The sequence below is a fragment of the Schistocerca americana genome, unplaced genomic scaffold (genome assembly GCF_021461395.2).
Source record: "Schistocerca americana isolate TAMUIC-IGC-003095 unplaced genomic scaffold, iqSchAmer2.1 HiC_scaffold_119, whole genome shotgun sequence".
NCBI lineage: Eukaryota > Metazoa > Arthropoda > Insecta > Orthoptera > Acrididae > Schistocerca > Schistocerca americana.
The window spans coordinates 548,308-570,443 of NW_025725253.1; the positions used below are offsets into that span (position 1 = coordinate 548,308).

Sequence of the window (22,136 nt, forward strand, 5' to 3'; positions counted from 1 at the left end):
ACTGTTTTGTCGTTTTCAAAGACTTCCTGGCGAACTTGGTTAGCACATTCTCCCTCAAACTGAGATATTTACTGCAATTTCGCACCTTATGGTCATTACAGTAGATTAAAATGCTTAAGCAAGAATCTTTGTCACAACAGAACGGTGGTATGGAAAGAAGGCGGTATAAAAAAAAAAAAAAAGTAAATGAAAGGGAGCCAACAGCACGTGGTGTTCCCAGGTGGTCACCCATCCAAGTACTAACCACGCCCGATGTTGCTTAACTTCGGTGATCGGACGAGAACCGGTGTACTCAACATGGTATGGCCGTTGGCGCCCAGATGATGTAGGCGCATGGCGGAATTCGCATTCGGTTCTTATCCCAACACACACAAAATCACACTTTTCGGTCGAAAGCAGCCGCATTCTTTTTTATTGACAATTTGTCACGTTGGCGCGAACGCAATCCTGAGTTCCAAAACTTATGAGCCGGAAGGACGCGCTTCGTGTTTTTTTTTTTTTTTTTTTTTGTTGTGAGATTTATAAATTTATTTATTAACATTACATCGTTACAAGCTAACAACTTTACAACATAAAACACGAACAGAATTGTAATTGTAAGCACTTCCTTCCGCAATCCGACGTGCCAGCAGAGCGACTGCCGAATTAGCGGGCGCGCCGCCGTGTGTGTGAGACGCGCAGCTTCTCGTTGCACCTCCTGTCATCCGCTTGGCGCGTGCAGCCTTCGACACTCGCGGAAGACGCATCTTGTCCCTGGTGTCCAGCGCAGGAGGGCTGGCGCGCGGCCGACCGGCGTATGGCCTGTGCGGGGTGTGGCAGAGTCTTGTTGGAGGGCGCCACTGCTGGCGATGTGAGCTTCCTCGCCTCGCCTCGCCTCGCTTCAGACGAGGTGTTTGCGTAATTTGCAGTGCATTAGCACCTTTCCTATCCCTGTCCCTGTCCCCGTCCCGACTTGTCCCGACTTTGCTCGACTGCCGCTCGCTGCCGCTCGGGTCGTGGCCCATATAACAGCGCAAGCACAAGAAACGTCTGCAGGAGATGACGAGACGAGACGAGACGACTAAGGAATAAATTTATAATTACATATCGAAGTAGGAATTGTACACCGCTATACAACAACAGGCGCTGACGTATTTCAGAACACATCTGCCGATTCGTACTGTTTTGTCGTTTTCAAAGACTTCCTGGCGAACTTGGTTAGCACATTCTCCCTCAAACTGAGATATTTACTGCAATTTCGCACCTTATGGTCATTACAGTAGATTAAAATGCTTAAGCAAGAATCTTTGTCACAACAGAACGGTGGTATGGAAAGAAGGCGGTATAAAAAAAAAAAAAAAGTAAATGAAAGGGAGCCAACAGCACGTGGTGTTCCCAGGTGGTCACCCATCCAAGTACTAACCACGCCCGATGTTGCTTAACTTCGGTGATCGGACGAGAACCGGTGTACTCAACATGGTATGGCCGTTGGCGCCCAGATGATGTAGGCGCATGGCGGAATTCGCATTCGGTTCTTATCCCAACACACACAAAATCACACTTTTCGGTCGAAAGCAGCCGCATTCTTTTTTATTGACAATTTGTCACGTTGGCGCGAACGCAATCCTGAGTTCCAAAACTTATGAGCCGGAAGGACGCGCTTCGTGTATTTTTTTTTTTTTTTTTGTTGTGAGATTTATAAATTTATTTATTAACATTACATCGTTACAAGCTAACAACTTTACAACATAAAACACGAACAGAATTGTAATTGTAAGCACTTCCTTCCGCAATCCGACGTGCCAGCAGAGCGACTGCCGAATTAGCGGGCGCGCCGCCGTGTGTGTGAGACGCGCAGCTTCTCGTTGCACCTCCTGTCATCCGCTTGGCGCGTGCAGCCTTCGACACTCGCGGAAGACGCATCTTGTCCCTGGTGTCCAGCGCAGGAGGGCTGGCGCGCGGCCGACCGGCGTATGGCCTGTGCGGGGTGTGGCAGAGTCTTGTTGGAGGGCGCCACTGCTGGCGATGTGAGCTTCCTCGCCTCGCCTCGCCTCGCTTCAGACGAGGTGTTTGCGTAATTTGCAGTGCATTAGCACCTTTCCTATCCCTGTCCCTGTCCCCGTCCCGACTTGTCCCGACTTTGCTCGACTGCCGCTCGCTGCCGCTCGGGTCGTGGCCCATATAACAGCGCAAGCACAAGAAACGTCTGCAGGAGATGACGAGACGAGACGAGACGACTAAGGAATAAATTTATAATTACATATCGAAGTAGGAATTGTACACCGCTATACAACAACAGGCGCTGACGTATTTCAGAACACATCTGCCGATTCGTACTGTTTTGTCGTTTTCAAAGACTTCCTAGCGAACTTGGTTAGCACATTCTCCCTCAAACTGAGATATTTACTGCAATTTCGCACCTTATGGTCATTACAGTAGATTAAAATGCTTAAGCAAGAATCTTTGTCACAACAGAACGGTGGTATGGAAAGAAGGCGGTATAAAAAAAAAAAAAGTAAATGAAAGGGAGCCAACAGCACGTGGTGTTCCCAGGTGGTCACCCATCCAAGTACTAACCACGCCCGATGTTGCTTAACTTCGGTGATCGGACGAGAACCGGTGTACTCAACATGGTATGGCCGTTGGCGCCCAGATGATGTAGGCGCATGGCGGAATTCGCATTCGGTTCTTATCCCAACACACACAAAATCACACTTTTCGGTCGAAAGCAGCCGCATTCTTTTTTATTGACAATTTGTCACGTTGGCGCGAACGCAATCCTGAGTTCCAAAACTTATGAGCCGGAAGGACGCGCTTCGTGTATTTTTTTTTTTTTTTTTTTTTGTTGTGAGATTTATAAATTTATTTATTAACATTACATCGTTACAAGCTAACAACTTTACAACATAAAACACGAACAGAATTGTAATTGTAAGCACTTCCTTCCGCAATCCGACGTGCCAGCAGAGCGACTGCCGAATTAGCGGGCGCGCCGCCGTGTGTGTGAGACGCGCAGCTTCTCGTTGCACCTCCTGTCATCCGCTTGGCGCGTGCAGCCTTCGACACTCGCGGAAGACGCATCTTGTCCCTGGTGTCCAGCGCAGGAGGGCTGGCGCGCGGCCGACCGGCGTATGGCCTGTGCGGGGTGTGGCAGAGTCTTGTTGGAGGGCGCCACTGCTGGCGATGTGAGCTTCCTCGCCTCGCCTCGCCTCGCTTCAGACGAGGTGTTTGCGTAATTTGCAGTGCATTAGCACCTTTCCTATCCCTGTCCCTGTCCCCGTCCCGACTTGTCCCGACTTTGCTCGACTGCCGCTCGCTGCCGCTCGGGTCGTGGCCCATATAACAGCGCAAGCACAAGAAACGTCTGCAGGAGATGACGAGACGAGACGAGACGACTAAGGAATAAATTTATAATTACATATCGAAGTAGGAATTGTACACCGCTATACAACAACAGGCGCTGACGTATTTCAGAACACATCTGCCGATTCGTACTGTTTTGTCGTTTTCAAAGACTTCCTAGCGAACTTGGTTAGCACATTCTCCCTCAAACTGAGATATTTACTGCAATTTCGCACCTTATGGTCATTACAGTAGATTAAAATGCTTAAGCAAGAATCTTTGTCACAACAGAACGGTGGGATGGAAAGAGGGCGGTATAAAAAAAAAAGTAAATGAAAGGGAGCCAACAGCACGTGGTGTTCCCAGGTGGTCACCCATCCAAGTACTAACCACGCCCGATGTTGCTTAACTTCGGTGATCGGACGAGAACCGGTGTACTCAACATGGTATGGCCGTTGGCGCCCAGATGATGTAGGCGCAAGGCGGAATTCGCATTCGGTTCTTATCCCAACACACACAAAATCACACTTTTCGGTCGAAAGCAGCCGCATTCTTTTTTATTGACAATTTGTCACGTTGGCGCGAACGCAATCCTGAGTTCCAAAACTTATGAGCCGGAAGGACGCGCTTCGTGTATTTTTTTTTTTTTTTTTTTGTTGTGAGATTTATAAATTTATTTATTAACATTACATCGTTACAAGCTAACAACTTTACAACATAAAACACGAACAGAATTGTAATTGTAAGCACTTCCTTCCGCAATCCGACGTGCCAGCAGAGCGACTGCCGAATTAGCGGGCGCGCCGCCGTGTGTGTGAGACGCGCAGCTTCTCGTTGCACCTCCTGTCATCCGCTTGGCGCGTGCAGCCTTCGACACTCGCGGAAGACGCATCTTGTCCCTGGTGTCCAGCGCAGGAGGGCTGGCGCGCGGCCGACCGGCGTATGGCCTGTGCGGGGTGTGGCAGAGTCTTGTTGGAGGGCGCCACTGCTGGCGATGTGAGCTTCCTCGCCTCGCCTCGCCTCGCTTCAGACGAGGTGTTTGCGTAATTTGCAGTGCATTAGCACCTTTCCTATCCCTGTCCCTGTCCCCGTCCCGACTTGTCCCGACTTTGCTCGACTGCCGCTCGCTGCCGCTCGGGTCGTGGCCCATATAACAGCGCAAGCACAAGAAACGTCTGCAGGAGATGACGAGACGAGACGAGACGACTAAGGAATAAATTTATAATTACATATCGAAGTAGGAATTGTACACCGCTATACAACAACAGGCGCTGACGTATTTCAGAACACATCTGCCGATTCGTACTGTTTTGTCGTTTTCAAAGACTTCCTGGCGAACTTGGTTAGCACATTCTCCCTCAAACTGAGATATTTACTGCAATTTCGCACCTTATGGTCATTACAGTAGATTAAAATGCTTAAGCAAGAATCTTTGTCACAACAGAACGGTGGTATGGAAAGAAGGCGGTATAAAAAAAAAAAAAAAGTAAATGAAAGGGAGCCAACAGCACGTGGTGTTCCCAGGTGGTCACCCATCCAAGTACTAACCACGCCCGATGTTGCTTAACTTCGGTGATCGGACGAGAACCGGTGTACTCAACATGGTATGGCCGTTGGCGCCCAGATGATGTAGGCGCATGGCGGAATTCGCATTCGGTTCTTATCCCAACACACACAAAATCACACTTTTCGGTCGAAAGCAGCCGCATTCTTTTTTATTGACAATTTGTCACGTTGGCGCGAACGCAATCCTGAGTTCCAAAACTTATGAGCCGGAAGGACGCGCTTCGTGTATTTTTTTTTTTTTTTTTGTTGTGAGATTTATAAATTTATTTATTAACATTACATCGTTACAAGCTAACAACTTTACAACATAAAACACGAACAGAATTGTAATTGTAAGCACTTCCTTCCGCAATCCGACGTGCCAGCAGAGCGACTGCCGAATTAGCGGGCGCGCCGCCGTGTGTGTGAGACGCGCAGCTTCTCGTTGCACCTCCTGTCATCCGCTTGGCGCGTGCAGCCTTCGACACTCGCGGAAGACGCATCTTGTCCCTGGTGTCCAGCGCAGGAGGGCTGGCGCGCGGCCGACCGGCGTATGGCCTGTGCGGGGTGTGGCAGAGTCTTGTTGGAGGGCGCCACTGCTGGCGATGTGAGCTTCCTCGCCTCGCCTCGCCTCGCTTCAGACGAGGTGTTTGCGTAATTTGCAGTGCATTAGCACCTTTCCTATCCCTGTCCCTGTCCCCGTCCCGACTTGTCCCGACTTTGCTCGACTGCCGCTCGCTGCCGCTCGGGTCGTGGCCCATATAACAGCGCAAGCACAAGAAACGTCTGCAGGAGATGACGAGACGAGACGAGACGACTAAGGAATAAATTTATAATTACATATCGAAGTAGGAATTGTACACCGCTATACAACAACAGGCGCTGACGTATTTCAGAACACATCTGCCGATTCGTACTGTTTTGTCGTTTTCAAAGACTTCCTGGCGAACTTGGTTAGCACATTCTCCCTCAAACTGAGATATTTACTGCAATTTCGCACCTTATGGTCATTACAGTAGATTAAAATGCTTAAGCAAGAATCTTTGTCACAACAGAACGGTGGTATGGAAAGAAGGCGGTATAAAAAAAAAAAAAAAGTAAATGAAAGGGAGCCAACAGCACGTGGTGTTCCCAGGTGGTCACCCATCCAAGTACTAACCACGCCCGATGTTGCTTAACTTCGGTGATCGGACGAGAACCGGTGTACTCAACATGGTATGGCCGTTGGCGCCCAGATGATGTAGGCGCATGGCGGAATTCGCATTCGGTTCTTATCCCAACACACACAAAATCACACTTTTCGGTCGAAAGCAGCCGCATTCTTTTTTATTGACAATTTGTCACGTTGGCGCGAACGCAATCCTGAGTTCCAAAACTTATGAGCCGGAAGGACGCGCTTCGTGTATTTTTTTTTTTTTTTTTGTTGTGAGATTTATAAATTTATTTATTAACATTACATCGTTACAAGCTAACAACTTTACAACATAAAACACGAACAGAATTGTAATTGTAAGCACTTCCTTCCGCAATCCGACGTGCCAGCAGAGCGACTGCCGAATTAGCGGGCGCGCCGCCGTGTGTGTGAGACGCGCAGCTTCTCGTTGCACCTCCTGTCATCCGCTTGGCGCGTGCAGCCTTCGACACTCGCGGAAGACGCATCTTGTCCCTGGTGTCCAGCGCAGGAGGGCTGGCGCGCGGCCGACCGGCGTATGGCCTGTGCGGGGTGTGGCAGAGTCTTGTTGGAGGGCGCCACTGCTGGCGATGTGAGCTTCCTCGCCTCGCCTCGCCTCGCTTCAGACGAGGTGTTTGCGTAATTTGCAGTGCATTAGCACCTTTCCTATCCCTGTCCCTGTCCCCGTCCCGACTTGTCCCGACTTTGCTCGACTGCCGCTCGCTGCCGCTCGGGTCGTGGCCCATATAACAGCGCAAGCACAAGAAACGTCTGCAGGAGATGACGAGACGAGACGAGACGACTAAGGAATAAATTTATAATTACATATCGAAGTAGGAATTGTACACCGCTATACAACAACAGGCGCTGACGTATTTCAGAACACATCTGCCGATTCGTACTGTTTTGTCGTTTTCAAAGACTTCCTGGCGAACTTGGTTAGCACATTCTCCCTCAAACTGAGATATTTACTGCAATTTCGCACCTTATGGTCATTACAGTAGATTAAAATGCTTAAGCAAGAATCTTTGTCACAACAGAACGGTGGTATGGAAAGAAGGCGGTATAAAAAAAAAAAAAAAGTAAATGAAAGGGAGCCAACAGCACGTTTTTTTTTTTTTTTTTTTTTTTTTTTTTTTTTTTTTTTTTTATAAATATCTGTTTTGTCGTTTTCAAAGACTTCCTGGCGAACTTGGTTAGCACAATCTCCCTCAAACTGAGATATTTACTGCAATTTCGCACCTTATGGTCATTACAGTAGATTAAAATGCTTAAGCAAGAATCTTTGTCACAACAGAACGGTGGTATGGAAAGAAGGCGGTATAAAAAAAAAAAAAAAGTAAATGAAAGGGAGCCAACAGCACGTTTTTTTTTTTTTTTTTTTTTTTTTTTTCTTTTTTTAGAAAGGTCTGGAGTGGAAAGAGGGCGGTATAAAAAAAAAAAGGTAAATGAAAGGGAGCCAACAGCACGTTTTTTTTTTTTTTTTTTTTTTTTTTTTTCGGGCCTCCCATCTCCCCTTATAGCCCGGCCTTGTCGCTCTCCACAAAACGCCTTCCATTGGCGAGCTTCATGAGCTATAATGGTACTGTCGACTCCATGTCCCACGACGAACAGACGAAAAAGAAAACGGATCCCCCGTTAGCATCCTTGAGAATGTCGACGTCCGTCGGGAAAAAGCGACAGGTGCAAAGAAAAAACCATAATCCAAAAAATCTTCTAAATGGAGACAAGTAATCCACCAGAAAAACAAGAGTCCAGTAGAGAAAAATATAAAACACAAAACTAGAAAAAGAAGCCACTTCCTCAGGTGTACTATTACTGGGAAAGTTCCACACCAGTAAAGCATAGGAGTAAAGTCCAACAAGTGGAGAAGTGAAACTAAAAGAAGGAAATTAAAGGCACTGCGCGGTAATACAGGAAAAGACTAAAAGATAGTACTGCCGCCACTTGGGAGACCTACATGAGAAAGTTCTGCAAAAAGAAATTGCCGATGTCCACAGCATAAAAATAATCAAAATCAAGGAGAAGGTAAACCATACCGGAAATGAAAAGGAACACAAAGAATAAAAAGTAGAGTACCTCTGATTACACAAATTTCAATAATTGTACGTTCCTGGAAAACACAACACGAGCGGTCAAAGTAGAAGAGTATACCAAATCATCAAACCATGTTAAGTAGCCATCGACATCCGAGTAAAAGCATGAGCAAGGGCAACCTGCAAAAAATTTGCGAAATTAGCACGATAGCCAGGCATGGCTGCAGTTTGTTCATGCTGAGTCCATAAGTATGTAAGAAAGTCAAATTCGGTTGTCAATTTCAGGGAAAACATTGCAAAAACGGTATGACCCAGGAGCCACACCGTGGCATTCTTCTTAGTATTCGGGTAGGCGGCGCACTGAGGGATTAAGACGTCTGTCGGCAAAACAGAGCGCGTATCCACCCGATTGATAAGGCGAACCATATCTCGGGCGGTATGCCAAACACTGCAAAAATGGCCACACACGAAACGGTGTTCAAGCGTATCCTCCACAGCACACAGGTCACAAGCTCCAGACGAGAGGAGATTAATGGAGTGGAGCTTCGCATTCGTAGGGAAGGTACGATGCACAACCTTGTACCACACTGCGTGTACAGAGGGAGGAAGAACATTGCTGGCAAGATTTTTCCATACCGTGACCCAGTTATACCACGGTAGCCGATACTCCCACTTACAACGCACAGTAGACCCACGGAAAGCAGAAGCGACGTCGCTGACTCGAAGGCTGGGAACGTCACAGAGCTCCAAGTAGCTGTTTTCCATATAGTAGCGACGCACATAATTAAGAAAAAAGGGAATGTGCGAGACATTCACCGGCGCCGCCGCAGATGGAGGACGATACAGATTGAAGACCGCCGCAGTGGTACCGTTCGGGGCCTTTTCCATAACAACAGTGGTCCGTTTCCAAAACAGAGCAGAGCACTTCGCGCGTAGATCTACTAGACCCAAACCACCATCTGTCGGGCTGAGAGTACAAGTGGCATACGAGACTTTAAAAATGTCACCTCGCCATAAAAACCAATACACCGCCTGCTTGAGGGCACGTTCCAATTGCCGAGGCAATGGAAGGACCTGTGCGAGATACCACGCCCTGGCCAGAATGGTAGTATTGATCAAGGCCACCTTATCACGAAGCGCCAACGTGCGAGCCGCATAGATCTTGGCAACGGCACGCACCTTGTGCAGCGTGGACCGCCAATTAAGCGCCTCCATCCGTTGTGGGTGAGAAGAAAACAGCACGCCCAGGACTTTTTGCTGTTCGCGGACGCAGAACCAGTTCCGCTGTAAGGACCTTGCGCGGGGTGTAAGAGGCAAACAAACAGTCTTAGCAGGGTTGACTATGGCACCCGTGGCTTTTTCAAAGCGTTGCAGTGCGCCATATAAAGTGTCAACGTCATCGGAATGGCCAAGGAAAACACCAAGGTCGTCGGCGTATGCCTTACAAACGAGGCGATCCGCCCCGACCTGAATGCCGCGGCATTCGCGGCCGATAATCCGCAGCAACGGATCTAAGGCTACAGAAAAAAGGGCCATCGAAAGGGGACACCCCTGCCGCACCGAGCGCTCAACACGGAAAGCCGGCGTCAAGCGGCCGTTGACATTAACTCGTGACGTCGCATTCTGTAAAAGATGCTTTACCACAGTCGTAAACTTAAGGCCGAATCCCATCCGCACAAGAACCTGGCGGAGGTATACATGGCTAATGCGGTCGAAAGCATTTTTGAAGTCAATCAATAAGATGGCAGCTGTCGGCAGGCGCGCACTTTTAACAAAGCCGATACAGTCGCGATATGCGAGAACGGCGTCAAAAATGTTTCGACCCGGCACCGCACATGATTGACTGTCACTGAGAACCGACGGTAAAACAACTTTAAGACGTTGAACCACACAGCGCGTCACAATCTTAAAATCGGCGTTAAGTAAGGTGATCGGCCGAACAGCGTCAATACAGGGCGTCGCAGTCGATTTAGGTACTAAGCTCACTACCCCCTCCTCAAACGCAGCAGGGATAACAGCACCATCCCGTATTTCATTTAAAAGAGCCACAAAAACATCACGAAAAAGATCATAAAACTTCAAATAAAATTCAGAAGGAATGCCGTCGGGACCAGGCGATTTACACTTAGGGCTTCGTCGGATAGCGTCGTACAGGTCGTCAGGTACATAAGCAGCATTTAAATGCGTCCTATCCGCACGAGTTAAAACATGAGGTATAACTTGTAAAAAATCCCGCAACGCATCACAGTCAACATCCAGCGCACGGAAAAGGGAACTAAAATGATTAAAAATATCCCGCTCAATGTCGGACTGGACAGTAGTCCGTCCACCGTCGCACTTTTTCCAGGTACTGATGTGCAGACGGGCACGCCTCCGTCGTTCCCTGGTCAGATGGTAAAGCGACAAAGGTTCGCCATCCACAACCCCCGCAGGCTGGCTGCGCACGACGACACCATTACTGACAGCACGCAAATCAGCGAGAAGCTTAAGCTGAAATTGCTTAAAAGCGGGCAGCAAGGCAGGCTGTGACGTCACGCGCAGCGCGAGGTCTTGTAAACACGCCTGATGGAAGCGGGCCGTAGCGCGACGCCAGCGAGCCGCCTCGCGGCTAAAATCAATTAAAAACTGCCTTATCACTGGCTTGGCCTCCCCGACCCACCACTCCAGCACACTACAGTCACCTCGCCGAGTCCCGAGTAATTTATGCCACAGATTGGTAAAACACCGGACAAAATGGTCGTCGGTCAATAAAGCACAATTAAATTTCCACAGATTCTGTCGTCTGGGAACACAAAAACGAGGCAATAAAAGCTGACAAAGGTAACCGGAATGATCAGAAAACAGCACGGGAAACATTTCCGTGCGGCAAATACGGGCAGAAAGCGAGGCAGAAATGTAAATTCTGTCCAGGCGGCTGTGCCCCGTGGGATAAAAATGAGTATAGTGGGTAACATCAGGGTTTAAAACACGCCACGTATCAACGAGCCGAAAACTGCGAATCAAGTCGCCGAGCTCGCGACAAATGTTAGGACGAGGCACCTGATCGACAACATCTAAAACGCAATTAAAATCGCCGCCGACAACTAAAGCATCCACATTCCGGTGTAGCAGTGCACACAATTCCTGCCCATAAAAAACAGCCCTCGCCGGCTTATCGTTCCCAGACGGGGCATAAACGTTAACAAAGACAACGCCCAGTATAGTGCAACTAACAGCACGACCATTTGGTAAAATAGCAACGTCGGAAATAGCAAGATCAGAACGGACTAAAATGGCAGTTCCTGCATTGGAATCCGGTAAAACATTGTCAACAACAATAAAGTCACTAAAATCGTGTAAAAAGACAAGTGCATCGCGCGTCACCTCTTGTAAAAAGACAACATGGCAGTGGTGATCACGTAAAAAGGCCTGAAAAGCCAGTAACTTGCACGGGTGGCACAACTTGTTAAGATTAATAGTGACAACATTCCACTGGCTAAAATCGTAAGTCATAGACTCACACAGTTAAAAGACACACAAAAGTAAAAACACACAGAAAACACGGAATGTGCAGGTTCACGACAGAGGAGGGGGCACACAGGACACACACTATGTCTCCGCACCCTCCACAACAACCTCCGCCCACTCCGAAGGCTCGAAGGGGGAGAGGGGTGGCAGGGTGGCAGTAGCTGGCACGGCAGAAGCGACCGACACAGGATCCCTGACGGGCATCTGCACGTCGGAGGGAGGCACCGACACGCGGTCGTGGATAGAAGGACCAGCGCGACGTCGGTGGACATCCTCAGCCTTCCGTTTCGTCGACATAGGTGCCGCAGTCACAGCCGAGACAGTGTCGGGCGCTAAAACAGGCACGTCTGCAGAGGCTGGTTGACTTAACACAGTCCGCAGATGGCGAACAGCAACGTCACGTTGCTGCGCCGCATCGCTCAGATCAGCTGACTGCGCGTGGCGAGAGGAGGCCCGCGGCGACTGTTGTTGTTGCTGTTTGCGCGGCGGCTGACGCCCGGAGCCGGAAGCCTGAGGCGGCCGGAGCTCCACGTCGAGGTCGCGCCGCGCGGCACGGCGTTGCGACGCCCAAGAAGAGGCGGGGGAGCGCCCTACCGGGGACGGACTACGGTCACGCCGCGTGTAACCCCCGTCGTAAGAAGGGGAGCTACTGACACTGCGGAAGCGTTGCCTACTGGAACTCCGAGAACGAGCTTCATCCCGTTGCGGTTTCGGTTCCACAAAAACATGGCGTGATTCCGCAACAAAATTAGGCTCAGAAACATCAGAGGGTACAACGACGGGTGCAGGCACAGAAGGAGAGGGTGCCAACTGCGACACAATAGGTGCAACAGGGTCCGAAATAGGGCACGGAACAACATCGGTTACCGATTGCGGCACGGAGTCAGAGACAGCCTCCGACACAACAGCACCCACAACCGGTTGAAGAGCAGCAGGCACGTTTTCCGAAGCCGCGAACAAAGGTTCCTGGCCGGTAGTCGCAAGATCAGAGACAGTAGCATCAGCAGACACATCCATCGCTTCCGCGGCGGCAGCAAGATTAACATCTGCCGCACGCCGCGCGGGCGCGGGGGGGGCGGAACCCAAGACCGTAGCGGCGACGGAAGCAAAACTAGCTCCTTGCAAATTGGCCTCAAGTGGTAGCTGAACAGGCCGTTTGCGCTTCGGACAATCCTGCCGATAATGTCCGACACCGTTACAAAATGAGCAAGTCTGTGGCTGGCCACTGTACGTGACAAACGCACGGTGGCCGTTTACCAAAATAAAAGACGGAATATGCTGCCTGACCACCATCTTAACACTGCGCACACCGTTCTCGACTTGAAATATGTACGCAGACGACCATTTCTCTTTCACTACAGATAGAACAGTGCCATAAGGCCGCAAGTGACGAGAAATAGTGTCGTTGCGAATTTCAAACGGGAGGTTAAATATGCGGATTTGTCGAAGACCAAAACCAGCATGAGACACAGTGACATTACTAATATTTCCGTTAAGGTGTCGAAATCTACGAACACCGTCATTAACAGAGACAACAGCATCACACAGATCGGGAGATTTCAGTTTCAAGAACACAGAATTTAAAAACGTATCGAACTGAATACCGAGCACATCAGTAGTAGACAACATCAAGTCCTCAAGCAACCAACGATGGATCTCGAAAGCCGAAGGTTTCTCTACGGAACGATCAAACTCGCACTGAATATTATTCTGTCGCTCTTCACTTTCATCGTAAACGATATCCATTACTTACAGTTCAATAGAAAGAAAGAAAGCAACAAGGAAGAGGGAGCAGACGACACGCGAGGTGCCGCCGGCCCAGTCGCACGAGGTAAACACAGCACGCCAGGCACCGAGGTGTTGGCTGGCGCGCGGCCGACCGGCGTATGGCCTGTGCGGGGTGTGGCAGAGTCTTGTTGGAGGGCGCCACTGCTGGCGATGTGAGCTTCCTCGCCTCGCCTCGCCTCGCTTCAGACGAGGTGTTTGCGTAATTTGCAGTGCATTAGCACCTTTCCTATCCCTGTCCCTGTCCCCGTCCCGACTTGTCCCGACTTTGCTCGACTGCCGCTCGCTGCCGCTCGGGTCGTGGCCCATATAACAGCGCAAGCACAAGAAACGTCTGCAGGAGATGACGAGACGAGACGAGACGACTAAGGAATAAATTTATAATTACATATCGAAGTAGGAATTGTACACCGCTATACAACAACAGGCGCTGACGTATTTCAGAACACATCTGCCGATTCGTACTGTTTTGTCGTTTTCAAAGACTTCCTAGCGAACTTGGTTAGCACATTCTCCCTCAAACTGAGATATTTACTGCAATTTCGCACCTTATGGTCATTACAGTAGATTAAAATGCTTAAGCAAGAATCTTTGTCACAACAGAACGGTGGTATGGAAAGAAGGCGGTATAAAAAAAAAAAAAGTAAATGAAAGGGAGCCAACAGCACGTGGTGTTCCCAGGTGGTCACCCATCCAAGTACTAACCACGCCCGATGTTGCTTAACTTCGGTGATCGGACGAGAACCGGTGTACTCAACATGGTATGGCCGTTGGCGCCCAGATGATGTAGGCGCATGGCGGAATTCGCATTCGGTTCTTATCCCAACACACACAAAATCACACTTTTCGGTCGAAAGCAGCCGCATTCTTTTTTATTGACAATTTGTCACGTTGGCGCGAACGCAATCCTGAGTTCCAAAACTTATGAGCCGGAAGGACGCGCTTCGTGTATTTTTTTTTTTTTTTTTTTTTGTTGTGAGATTTATAAATTTATTTATTAACATTACATCGTTACAAGCTAACAACTTTACAACATAAAACACGAACAGAATTGTAATTGTAAGCACTTCCTTCCGCAATCCGACGTGCCAGCAGAGCGACTGCCGAATTAGCGGGCGCGCCGCCGTGTGTGTGAGACGCGCAGCTTCTCGTTGCACCTCCTGTCATCCGCTTGGCGCGTGCAGCCTTCGACACTCGCGGAAGACGCATCTTGTCCCTGGTGTCCAGCGCAGGAGGGCTGGCGCGCGGCCGACCGGCGTATGGCCTGTGCGGGGTGTGGCAGAGTCTTGTTGGAGGGCGCCACTGCTGGCGATGTGAGCTTCCTCGCCTCGCCTCGCCTCGCTTCAGACGAGGTGTTTGCGTAATTTGCAGTGCATTAGCACCTTTCCTATCCCTGTCCCTGTCCCCGTCCCGACTTGTCCCGACTTTGCTCGACTGCCGCTCGCTGCCGCTCGGGTCGTGGCCCATATAACAGCGCAAGCACAAGAAACGTCTGCAGGAGATGACGAGACGAGACGAGACGACTAAGGAATAAATTTATAATTACATATCGAAGTAGGAATTGTACACCGCTATACAACAACAGGCGCTGACGTATTTCAGAACACATCTGCCGATTCGTACTGTTTTGTCGTTTTCAAAGACTTCCTAGCGAACTTGGTTAGCACATTCTCCCTCAAACTGAGATATTTACTGCAATTTCGCACCTTATGGTCATTACAGTAGATTAAAATGCTTAAGCAAGAATCTTTGTCACAACAGAACGGTGGGATGGAAAGAGGGCGGTATAAAAAAAAAAGTAAATGAAAGGGAGCCAACAGCACGTGGTGTTCCCAGGTGGTCACCCATCCAAGTACTAACCACGCCCGATGTTGCTTAACTTCGGTGATCGGACGAGAACCGGTGTACTCAACATGGTATGGCCGTTGGCGCCCAGATGATGTAGGCGCAAGGCGGAATTCGCATTCGGTTCTTATCCCAACACACACAAAATCACACTTTTCGGTCGAAAGCAGCCGCATTCTTTTTTATTGACAATTTGTCACGTTGGCGCGAACGCAATCCTGAGTTCCAAAACTTATGAGCCGGAAGGACGCGCTTCGTGTATTTTTTTTTTTTTTTTTTTGTTGTGAGATTTATAAATTTATTTATTAACATTACATCGTTACAAGCTAACAACTTTACAACATAAAACACGAACAGAATTGTAATTGTAAGCACTTCCTTCCGCAATCCGACGTGCCAGCAGAGCGACTGCCGAATTAGCGGGCGCGCCGCCGTGTGTGTGAGACGCGCAGCTTCTCGTTGCACCTCCTGTCATCCGCTTGGCGCGTGCAGCCTTCGACACTCGCGGAAGACGCATCTTGTCCCTGGTGTCCAGCGCAGGAGGGCTGGCGCGCGGCCGACCGGCGTATGGCCTGTGCGGGGTGTGGCAGAGTCTTGTTGGAGGGCGCCACTGCTGGCGATGTGAGCTTCCTCGCCTCGCCTCGCCTCGCTTCAGACGAGGTGTTTGCGTAATTTGCAGTGCATTAGCACCTTTCCTATCCCTGTCCCTGTCCCCGTCCCGACTTGTCCCGACTTTGCTCGACTGCCGCTCGCTGCCGCTCGGGTCGTGGCCCATATAACAGCGCAAGCACAAGAAACGTCTGCAGGAGATGACGAGACGAGACGAGACGACTAAGGAATAAATTTATAATTACATATCGAAGTAGGAATTGTACACCGCTATACAACAACAGGCGCTGACGTATTTCAGAACACATCTGCCGATTCGTACTGTTTTGTCGTTTTCAAAGACTTCCTAGCGAACTTGGTTAGCACATTCTCCCTCAAACTGAGATATTTACTGCAATTTCGCACCTTATGGTCATTACAGTAGATTAAAATGCTTAAGCAAGAATCTTTGTCACAACAGAACGGTGGTATGGAAAGAAGGCGGTATAAAAAAAAAAAAAGTAAATGAAAGGGAGCCAACAGCACGTGGTGTTCCCAGGTGGTCACCCATCCAAGTACTAACCACGCCCGATGTTGCTTAACTTCGGTGATCGGACGAGAACCGGTGTACTCAACATGGTATGGCCGTTGGCGCCCAGATGATGTAGGCGCATGGCGGAATTCGCATTCGGTTCTTATCCCAACACACACAAAATCACACTTTTCGGTCGAAAGCAGCCGCATTCTTTTTTATTGACAATTTGTCACGTTGGCGCGAACGCAATCCTGAGTTCCAAAACTTATGAGCCGGAAGGACGCGCTTCGTGTATTTTTTTTTTTTTTTTTTTTGTTGTGAGATTTATAAATTTATTTATTAACATTACATCGTTACAAGCTAACAACTTTACAACATAAAACACGAACAGAATTGTAATTGTAAGCACTTCCTTCCGCAATCCGACGTGCCAGCAGAGCGACTGCCGAATTAGCGGGCGCGCCGCCGTGTGTGTGAGACGCGCAGCTTCTCGTTGCACCTCCTGTCATCCGCTTGGCGCGTGCAGCCTTCGACACTCGCGGAAGACGCATCTTGTCCCTGGTGTCCAGCGCAGGAGGGCTGGCGCGCGGCCGACCGGCGTATGGCCTGTGCGGGGTGTGGCAGAGTCTTGTTGGAGGGCGCCACTGCTGGCGATGTGAGCTTCCTCGCCTCGCCTCGCCTCGCTTCAGACGAGGTGTTTGCGTAATTTGCAGTGCATTAGCACCTTTCCTATCCCTGTCCCTGTCCCCGTCCCGACTTGTCCCGACTTTGCTCGACTGCCGCTCGCTGCCGCTCGGGTCGTGGCCCATATAACAGCGCAAGCACAAGAAACGTCTGCAGGAGATGACGAGACGAGACGAGACGACTAAGGAATAAATTTATAATTACATATCGAAGTAGGAATTGTACACCGCTATACAACAACAGGCGCTGACGTATTTCAGAACACATCTGCCGATTCGTACTGTTTTGTCGTTTTCAAAGACTTCCTAGCGAACTTGGTTAGCACATTCTCCCTCAAACTGAGATATTTACTGCAATTTCGCACCTTATGGTCATTACAGTAGATTAAAATGCTTAAGCAAGAATCTTTGTCACAACAGAACGGTGGTATGGAAAGAAGGCGGTATAAAAAAAAAAAAAGTAAATGAAAGGGAGCCAACAGCACGTGGTGTTCCCAGGTGGTCACCCATCCAAGTACTAACCACGCCCGATGTTGCTTAACTTCGGTGATCGGACGAGAACCGGTGTACTCAACATGGTATGGCCGTTGGCGCCCAGATGATGTAGGCGCATGGCGGAATTCGCATTCGGTTCTTATCCCAACACACACAAAATCACACTTTTCGGTCGAAAGCAGCCGCATTCTTTTTTATTGACAATTTGTCACGTTGGCGCGAACGCAATCCTGAGTTCCAAAACTTATGAGCCGGAAGGACGCGCTTCGTGTATTTTTTTTTTTTTTTTTTTTGTTGTGAGATTTATAAATTTATTTATTAACATTACATCGTTACAAGCTAACAACTTTACAACATAAAACACGAACAGAATTGTAATTGTAAGCACTTCCTTCCGCAATCCGACGTGCCAGCAGAGCGACTGCCGAATTAGCGGGCGCGCCGCCGTGTGTGTGAGACGCGCAGCTTCTCGTTGCACCTCCTGTCATCCGCTTGGCGCGTGCAGCCTTCGACACTCGCGGAAGACGCATCTTGTCCCTGGTGTCCAGCGCAGGAGGGCTGGCGCGCGGCCGACCGGCGTATGGCCTGTGCGGGGTGTGGCAGAGTCTTGTTGGAGGGCGCCACTGCTGGCGATGTGAGCTTCCTCGCCTCGCCTCGCCTCGCTTCAGACGAGGTGTTTGCGTAATTTGCAGTGCATTAGCACCTTTCCTATCCCTGTCCCTGTCCCCGTCCCGACTTGTCCCGACTTTGCTCGACTGCCGCTCGCTGCCGCTCGGGTCGTGGCCCATATAACAGCGCAAGCACAAGAAACGTCTGCAGGAGATGACGAGACGAGACGAGACGACTAAGGAATAAATTTATAATTACATATCGAAGTAGGAATTGTACACCGCTATACAACAACAGGCGCTGACGTATTTCAGAACACATCTGCCGATTCGTACTGTTTTGTCGTTTTCAAAGACTTCCTAGCGAACTTGGTTAGCACATTCTCCCTCAAACTGAGATATTTACTGCAATTTCGCACCTTATGGTCATTACAGTAGATTAAAATGCTTAAGCAAGAATCTTTGTCACAACAGAACGGTGGTATGGAAAGAGGGCGGTATAAAAAAAAAAGTAAATGAAAGGGAGCCAACAGCACGTTTTTTTTTTTTTTTTTTTTTTTTTTTTTTTATTTTTACTTTTGAAAACGCCTTCCATTGGCGAGCTTCATGAGCTATAATGGTACTGTCGACTCCATGTCCCACGACGAACAGACGAAAAAGAAAACGGATCCCCCGTTAGCATCCTTGAGAATGTCGACGTCCGTCGGGAAAAAGCGACAGGTGCAAAGAAAAAACCATAATCCAAAAAATCTTCTAAATGGAGACAAGTAATCCACCAGAAAAACAAGAGTCCAGTAGAGAAAAATATAAAACACAAAACTAGAAAAAGAAGCCACTTCCTCAGGTGTACTATTACTGGGAAAGTTCCACACCAGTAAAGCATAGGAGTAAAGTCCAACAAGTGGAGAAGTGAAACTAAAAGAAGGAAATTAAAGGCACTGCGCGGTAATACAGGAAAAGACTAAAAGATAGTACTGCCGCCACTTGGGAGACCTACATGAGAAAGTTCTGCAAAAAGAAATTGCCGATGTCCACAGCATAAAAATAATCAAAATCAAGGAGAAGGTAAACCATACCGGAAATGAAAAGGAACACAAAGAATAAAAAGTAGAGTACCTCTGATTACACAAATTTCAATAATTGTACGTTCCTGGAAAACACAACACGAGCGGTCAAAGTAGAAGAGTATACCAAATCATCAAACCATGTTAAGTAGCCATCGACATCCGAGTAAAAGCATGAGCAAGGGCAACCTGCAAAAAATTTGCGAAATTAGCACGATAGCCAGGCATGGCTGCAGTTTGTTCATGCTGAGTCCATAAGTATGTAAGAAAGTCAAATTCGGTTGTCAATTTCAGGGAAAACATTGCAAAAACGGTATGACCCAGGAGCCACACCGTGGCATTCTTCTTAGTATTCGGGTAGGCGGCGCACTGAGGGATTAAGACGTCTGTCGGCAAAACAGAGCGCGTATCCACCCGATTGATAAGGCGAACCATATCTCGGGCGGTATGCCAAACACTGCAAAAATGGCCACACACGAAACGGTGTTCAAGCGTATCCTCCACAGCACACAGGTCACAAGCTCCAGACGAGAGGAGATTAATGGAGTGGAGCTTCGCATTCGTAGGGAAGGTACGATGCACAACCTTGTACCACACTGCGTGTACAGAGGGAGGAAGAACATTGCTGGCAAGATTTTTCCATACCGTGACCCAGTTATACCACGGTAGCCGATACTCCCACTTACAACGCACAGTAGACCCACGGAAAGCAGAAGCGACGTCGCTGACTCGAAGGCTGGGAACGTCACAGAGCTCCAAGTAGCTGTTTTCCATATAGTAGCGACGCACATAATTAAGAAAAAAGGGAATGTGCGAGACATTCACCGGCGCCGCCGCAGATGGAGGACGATACAGATTGAAGACCGCCGCAGTGGTACCGTTCGGGGCCTTTTCCATAACAACAGTGGTCCGTTTCCAAAACAGAGCAGAGCACTTCGCGCGTAGATCTACTAGACCCAAACCACCATCTGTCGGGCTGAGAGTACAAGTGGCATACGAGACTTTAAAAATGTCACCTCGCCATAAAAACCAATACACCGCCTGCTTGAGGGCACGTTCCAATTGCCGAGGCAATGGAAGGACCTGTGCGAGATACCACGCCCTGGCCAGAATGGTAGTATTGATCAAGGCCACCTTATCACGAAGCGCCAACGTGCGAGCCGCATAGATCTTGGCAACGGCACGCACCTTGTGCAGCGTGGACCGCCAATTAAGCGCCTCCATCCGTTGTGGGTGAGAAGAAAACAGCACGCCCAGGACTTTTTGCTGTTCGCGGACGCAGAACCAGTTCCGCTGTAAGGACCTTGCGCGGGGTGTAAGAGGCAAACAAACAGTCTTAGCAGGGTTGACTATGGCACCCGTGGCTTTTTCAAAGCGTTGCAGTGCGCCATATAAAGTGTCAACGTCATCGGAATGGCCAAGGAAAACACCAAGGTCGTCGGCGTATGCCTTACAAACGAGGCGATCCGCCCCGACCTGAATGCCGCGGCATTCGCGGCCGATAATCCGCAGCAACGGATCTAAGGCTACAGAAAAAAGGGCCATCGAAAGGGGACACCCCTGCCGCACCGAGCGCTCAACACGGAAAGCCGGCGTCAAGCGGCCGTTGACATTAACTCGTGACGTCGCATTCTGTAAAAGATGCTTTACCACAGTCGTAAACTTAAGGCCGAATCCCATCCGCACAAGAACCTGGCGGAGGTATACATGGCTAATGCGGTCGAAAGCATTTTTGAAGTCAATCAATAAGATGGCAGCTGTCGGCAGGCGCGCACTTTTAACAAAGCCGATACAGTCGCGATATGCGAGAACGGCGTCAAAAATGTTTCGACCCGGCACCGCACATGATTGACTGTCACTGAGAACCGACGGTAAAACAACTTTAAGACGTTGAACCACACAGCGCGTCACAATCTTAAAATCGGCGTTAAGTAAGGTGATCGGCCGAACAGCGTCAATACAGGGCGTCGCAGTCGATTTAGGTACTAAGCTCACTACCCCCTCCTCAAACGCAGCAGGGATAACAGCACCATCCCGTATTTCATTTAAAAGAGCCACAAAAACATCACGAAAAAGATCATAAAACTTCAAATAAAATTCAGAAGGAATGCCGTCGGGACCAGGCGATTTACACTTAGGGCTTCGTCGGATAGCGTCGTACAGGTCGTCAGGTACATAAGCAGCATTTAAATGCGTCCTATCCGCACGAGTTAAAACATGAGGTATAACTTGTAAAAAATCCCGCAACGCATCACAGTCAACATCCAGCGCACGGAAAAGGGAACTAAAATGATTAAAAATATCCCGCTCAATGTCGGACTGGACAGTAGTCCGTCCACCGTCGCACTTTTTCCAGGTACTGATGTGCAGACGGGCACGCCTCCGTCGTTCCCTGGTCAGATGGTAAAGCGACAAAGGTTCGCCATCCACAACCCCCGCAGGCTGGCTGCGCACGACGACACCATTACTGACAGCACGCAAATCAGCGAGAAGCTTAAGCTGAAATTGCTTAAAAGCGGGCAGCAAGGCAGGCTGTGACGTCACGCGCAGCGCGAGGTCTTGTAAACACGCCTGATGGAAGCGGGCCGTAGCGCGACGCCAGCGAGCCGCCTCGCGGCTAAAATCAATTAAAAACTGCCTTATCACTGGCTTGGCCTCCCCGACCCACCACTCCAGCACACTACAGTCACCTCGCCGAGTCCCGAGTAATTTATGCCACAGATTGGTAAAACACCGGACAAAATGGTCGTCGGTCAATAAAGCACAATTAAATTTCCACAGATTCTGTCGTCTGGGAACACAAAAACGAGGCAATAAAAGCTGACAAAGGTAACCGGAATGATCAGAAAACAGCACGGGAAACATTTCCGTGCGGCAAATACGGGCAGAAAGCGAGGCAGAAATGTAAATTCTGTCCAGGCGGCTGTGCCCCGTGGGATAAAAATGAGTATAG

At 49.2% G+C, this 22,136-nt stretch overlaps 10 non-coding genes across 10 annotated transcripts; all 10 read right to left on the bottom strand.

The window, feature by feature from the left end:
- Positions 1 to 195: 195 nt before the first annotated feature.
- On the bottom strand, positions 196 to 314 carry LOC124563104. Its single transcript, XR_006969892.1, has one exon. It is a non-coding gene; the product is annotated as a 5S ribosomal RNA (ribosomal RNA).
- Positions 315 to 1,353: 1,039 nt separating this feature from the next.
- Positions 1,354 to 1,472, bottom strand: LOC124563105. Its single transcript, XR_006969893.1, has one exon. It is a non-coding gene; the product is annotated as a 5S ribosomal RNA (ribosomal RNA).
- A 1,035-nt stretch (positions 1,473 to 2,507) lies between these two features.
- Positions 2,508 to 2,626, bottom strand: LOC124563106. The gene has a single exon (XR_006969894.1). It is a non-coding gene; the product is annotated as a 5S ribosomal RNA (ribosomal RNA).
- Positions 2,627 to 3,662: 1,036 nt separating this feature from the next.
- Positions 3,663 to 3,781, bottom strand: LOC124563107. Its single transcript, XR_006969895.1, has one exon. It is a non-coding gene; the product is annotated as a 5S ribosomal RNA (ribosomal RNA).
- A 1,039-nt stretch (positions 3,782 to 4,820) lies between these two features.
- LOC124563109 lies at positions 4,821 to 4,939 on the bottom strand. Its single transcript, XR_006969896.1, has one exon. It is a non-coding gene; the product is annotated as a 5S ribosomal RNA (ribosomal RNA).
- A 1,037-nt stretch (positions 4,940 to 5,976) lies between these two features.
- Positions 5,977 to 6,095, bottom strand: LOC124563110. The gene has a single exon (XR_006969897.1). It is a non-coding gene; the product is annotated as a 5S ribosomal RNA (ribosomal RNA).
- Positions 6,096 to 14,021: 7,926 nt separating this feature from the next.
- On the bottom strand, positions 14,022 to 14,140 carry LOC124563111. Its single transcript, XR_006969898.1, has one exon. It is a non-coding gene; the product is annotated as a 5S ribosomal RNA (ribosomal RNA).
- Positions 14,141 to 15,176: 1,036 nt separating this feature from the next.
- On the bottom strand, positions 15,177 to 15,295 carry LOC124563113. Its single transcript, XR_006969900.1, has one exon. It is a non-coding gene; the product is annotated as a 5S ribosomal RNA (ribosomal RNA).
- A 1,037-nt stretch (positions 15,296 to 16,332) lies between these two features.
- On the bottom strand, positions 16,333 to 16,451 carry LOC124563114. Its single transcript, XR_006969901.1, has one exon. It is a non-coding gene; the product is annotated as a 5S ribosomal RNA (ribosomal RNA).
- Positions 16,452 to 17,489: 1,038 nt separating this feature from the next.
- On the bottom strand, positions 17,490 to 17,608 carry LOC124563115. Its single transcript, XR_006969902.1, has one exon. It is a non-coding gene; the product is annotated as a 5S ribosomal RNA (ribosomal RNA).
- Between the last annotated feature and the right edge of the window lie 4,528 nt (positions 17,609 to 22,136).